Here is a 5,022-nt window from a genome sequence, read left to right on the forward strand (position 1 = left end):
GAACACAGTGTCCGTGTAATTATTTCGGGTAGAGCTAGCCATGTGGGCGGCCGGGTGCCGGGACGCAGCCCGCCGCTCCTATTACTATACCTCTGCCTCCCGAGTGCTGGGATTACAGGCGTGCGCCACCACCGCCCGGCTTATTCTTTTTTATTATGATAAGATAAAGTGTATAACTTTGGCTACTTTTCGGTGAATAGTTCGGTGGCATTAAGCGCTTTTACAGTGCAACCATTCCCATTATCCGTTTCTAGGACCTCCTCGTCGCCGGCTGACTGCCTGTACTGAGTAAACAGTAGTTCCCATTTCCCTTTCCCCTCAGCTTCCAGCTCATCTTGTTTTTTGAAGTGTTTTTTTTTTTAATTTTATGTGCATTGCTGTTTTGTCTGCATTCATGTCTGTGTGAAGGTGTGGATCCTCTGGAACTGGAGTTACAGATGGGTGTGAGCTGCCATGCAGGTTCTGGGAATTGAACCCTGGTCCTCTGGAAGAGCAGCCAGTGTGGAGCCATCTCACCAGCTCTCATCTTCTCTTTAAACAGATTTCTCGTGTCCATGATTCCTACTGGGCTCTTCCAATCTCATGACTTCCAGATGCTATCTAGGAGCCACCTGCAGTTCTTCCCCTACCTTTCCTCCGAGTTCAGATTTGCACATACCCAGAACGTGACTGAGTATCGAGGGGTGCTGCGTACTCATTGTTAAGTCCTGGGTTTTGTCTCCTTCACTGGCTCTTGGACCAGCCCAATCGTTTCTGCCTTGCACCACTATTGGCCTTAGAAGTGGCCCAGCCGCAGCTGGTCCTTAGTCCAGCCTGTCTCCTGTGGAGTGGGAATGGCCATCCTCACCAGGCCATGTCGCCATGCTGCTCCCTTGTGAAGACTCTGCAGTGGCTGAGGAGGAGCCTGTACTTCAGGGCTACCCATGATCCTGCTAATCACATTCTGACCTCATCTTTCAATCTCCTCATGGGGGAATGGCTACCCCAATTTCAGACATCCAGTTCTTTGAACCTGCTCAGTCCTTCCCACCTGTGGTTTACAAGGCTCCATCTGACTGTATCATTCTACTCTTAGTTTTTCAGCATTTAACCATTTAGCATAAGCTGTTGATTCTTCCTGATGTCTGTTACTTTCCCAGGCTAGACTGGCATTGTACTGTATGCACTTATGGAATATGATGTAACTAGGGGTTTCTCTCCTGTCTGCCAGTTCCTGAATAACCACTCTGAGGCTTAATAGTAATTACAAACTGTTTGACCTATTAGTTCAGGCTTGTTATTAACTAGCTTTTACAACTTAAATTAACTCATTTTTATTATTTTATATTTTTACCACGATTCTCGTGGCTTTTTACCAGACATCTTGCTTCTCCGTAGGTCATTGGCATCCCTGCCCCTTTTCTCCCTGTATCTCTGTTTGGATTCCCTACCTGGCTCTATTCTGTCTGATTATTGGCCAAATCAGTTTCTTTATTAACCATTGGTAATAAAACATGTTCAAAGCATACAGAGTGATATCCCACATCAATATAACCTAGTTCCTTTCCCACAAATTAATCAGTCAACTATAAGTATTCCTTTTTGTCCACCTGCTAGAATGTAAACTCCATGAGAGCAAGGATCCCATTTACCTGTGTCTCCGGTGCCTGGAACTTGAAAGTACTCAGTATTTGTTGAATGAATGGGGAAAATAAATCCTGTAATGATGTCATCAGGCCACATAGTTTTCAAGTCATGTGACCAACTGCAATTATCAAGTATTTTCCTGAAAAAATTTCAGAAGGAAAGGTGAGGAAGTCAAATTAATTTGGGGGAGAGAGGCATAGAAATAGAAGATCTTAATTCTGAGATAGCTTTCATTTTCAGAACACATTAAAATTAAAGATGTGTAGGTGGCACAAGACTTTAATCTCAGGACTTGGGAAGCAGAGGCAGGTGCATCTCTGTGAATTTGAGATCAGTCTGGTCTACAAAGCAAGTTCCCATACAGGCACCAAAGCTACACAGAGAACCCCTGTCTCAAAAAAACAAAACAAAACAAAAGTGTATGTGCACATATGTATGTTTGTGTATGATGTGTGTGGTGCTGGTGGGTGCGTGCTGATAGACATGGGTGGGCAGAAGACAACTCTTTGGGAGTTGGTTCTCTCCTTCCGTCATGGAATCTGGGGATCCAACTCGGGGTGTCAGTTGTGTGGTTTGTGCTTTTATATACCGAGCCATCTAACTGGCCTGGAAACACAATTTTTCAAAGTAGGAGCACAGATCTGTTTTTATCACTGTCCCCTAAATTCTTGAGGGGACAGCATCAAAAAGATTCTGTGTCCTGTGTCCTCGGTAGGAAGGTTGCCTTGGAACTTAGCACAAGCTGTTCCTAGGGTCACGGATCATCTCTCTCAGGTGACTGCTTCTGCTAAATCTGCTGTTGGGAGTTGCTGATTGTCCAGTTTTCTCTGCAATCTGCATCTCTCTCAACAAAGAACCATCCACTTTCATCTTGGGTATCAGCATCTTCAGATTTAGGAAGAGATATGTGCTCCAGAGACCTACATCTAGCTGGCAGAAACTGCCGTGCACTCTGGACTTCCAGACATTTCTGCCTTTCAGAATCTGAAATTCCAGGATGGTGGGTAAACTGTATTAAGCTTTTTCAAATTCGTTAATAAAACAGGTGAATTTGCATTCAGATCAGAAAGCAAAATGGATTTCCTGTCATGGCTGTGTAATGATCTCTTGTAAGAGCTGTCAATAGCAAAGTTTTCTGGATGTTCAGGGGCATGTTTGCCCTGGAGGCATCACTAAACCCACATCTAAATGATACCCTCTCTAAGGGGGATGGCCATCCAACTGTGAGGACCTGAGTTTATTCCCCACATAGAGCCTGACACAGCCGTGTGCGTCTGCAATTCTGGTGCTCCTAGTGCTGGATAGATGAGAGATGGAGCCCACAGTAGCTCCTGGACCAGCCAGTCTGGTGTGTGAATGGGACTGAACAACAAAGGCCTTGTCCCAAACAAGGTGGAAGATGACGTTCAAGGATACCTCAGGATGTCCTCTGACCTCCACGTATGTGACATGGCACACACTCAAACTATAATGGGTATAATTTTTATCAAAGGGTATGAGTTGTGTGAAACATGAAATACAGAGTTAATCGGTCTCCAAATCTGCCTCTCAGTTCTTAGAGAATAGACGGACTCAAGATTACCCCCCCCCCCCCAGTTTCCAAGAACTGTGTTTTCTAATTAGAATATGTCTAAATACAGCAAACTAATCATAGCCTGGTGTTCTTTTTAACAGCTCTCTAAAAATGTTACAAATGAAGTCCACGTACTATGCAATGATGACATGTGGGAAAAAAGTCTTTTCCCACAAAGTGCAGTTAGCTCATCTTTATTTTAGGGATCTAGACCAGAACACGGAGGACACAGTGTTTTTCTCTAGTTTTCCCTTTAGGTAAATGTGCATTCCATATGCCAGCCTCGTGTCAAAGGCAGAGATGTGATTCACCATCCACCTGGCACACTTGGAGAATGTCAGGACCTTACTAATCTCACTGGGAACATGATCTTGAGACTCTGCAGCTCGTCCTCGCGGATCAAGTACCGTGACTTCGAGTTAGCTTTGCATACTTCTCACAAGCCAGTATCCAGGGGATCTGCTCTGTAATTTCAAATGTAGATTTCAGGAGACTGGGAATTAAAAAAAAAAAAAAACAAAAAAAGTATCCCCATGCTAGAGACAGACCCAGGGAAGCTGATGTTAGGTTTCCAGACTCAGTGGTCAGTGGTCTGGTTTCTGAGGTCTCTCTGAAATAGAGAGGACCTGAGTCACAGGTTCACATTTATTTTAAGGGAGAGAAGGGGGTATCTCTGAGGGAGAGCAAGAGCCTAGGGGGTGATGAACTCAGAGTGAAGTTGCTTGAGAGAAAGTAATGTCACGTCCGCCTCCTATAGTCAGCTGGAGAAGGGAATCTCAGGGGAGCATTCAGTGAAAAGGAAGCTCAGAAGAAAAGCAGGTGGCATTTTGGGGTGCTGAGACCTAAATAGCAAGAGGTGTCTGTAGGAAAAGTAGTCAACGGTTTTAAATCACAGCTCTGTCAACTACATTCCCATAGCTATATGAGTATTAGAAATAACCAGGTCTAGGGTCTGGAGAGAAAAGTGGTTAAGAACACTCCTTGCTCTTCTAGAGGACCCAATTGCTTGGCTCACAACCACCTGTGTTTCCAGCCCCAGGGCATCTGATGCCCTCTTGTGGCGTCTGAGGGCACCTTCACACACACACACCACAAAAAAAAAAACTTTTTCTGAAGTTGTTTATAATTTAAAAATCTACCAATGTCAAAAACTTGGGAAGACAAAAGTAAATAGAGTGGAAAAAATCTCCATAATCCACTTTCCCAGAAATAATTGCTGCTATTATTATTTTTTGCATGTTCTTTTATTCTACCTGCAAGAATTTGTTTTGCAAAAATGATGCCTTTCTTTTTACTCTGTGACCTGTGCCTTCCTCTGATGTGTTGTAACTATTCTGATATGTTTACAAGTAGCTAATTCTGTTGCAATTTCGATCCAACAGATGCTGTTGGATGTATTCGATTCCTGCTGTTAGACTTGAAGTATTTCTGAGTTTCTACTATGGTGATGCTACAATGAACAGATGTTTAAGTCTCTGAGCATACATATGATGGTTTTCTGTAATAAATCCCAGAAGTGCTCAGACTTACAGGACATGTTGCTCAATTTTGTTCTGGAAGTGTATTTTTTTATTGTACTGGTATGATGACAAGCAGAAACTTGTTCCCAATAGAATTAAATTGTTTGGTGTGAGGTTATGTTTGCTTTCGTTGGTTAACAGTTGTGTCTGAATGACCGTGTCCTACCAGCAAGTTAAGAAGATTCAGCGTGAGTGCAGGGCAGTCGTGGTCGGGGAAAGAACGTGACTGAGAAGACCACGCTGGTCCTGTGCTGCTGCTGACAGGTTGTGGGCACCGGAAGACCACGCTGGTCCTGTGCTGCT

General features: G+C 43.9%; 1 protein-coding gene across 1 annotated transcript in view; it reads left to right on the forward strand.

Moving 5' to 3' along the window:
* Positions 1–1,250, forward strand: part of Mccc2 (methylcrotonoyl-CoA carboxylase 2) — a 71,678-nt gene extending 70,428 nt beyond the window's left edge. The window contains exon 18 of the transcript XR_003377794.1: positions 542–1,250. The gene's annotated coding sequence lies outside the window, so the exon portion shown is untranslated. The remainder of the gene's footprint in view (positions 1–541) is intronic.
* The last annotated feature ends 3,772 nt before the right edge of the window (positions 1,251–5,022 follow it).

Source organism: Microtus ochrogaster, chromosome 19 (assembly GCF_000317375.1).
Source record: "Microtus ochrogaster isolate Prairie Vole_2 chromosome 19, MicOch1.0, whole genome shotgun sequence".
In the NCBI taxonomy this organism is placed as follows: Eukaryota; Metazoa; Chordata; class Mammalia; order Rodentia; family Cricetidae; genus Microtus; species Microtus ochrogaster.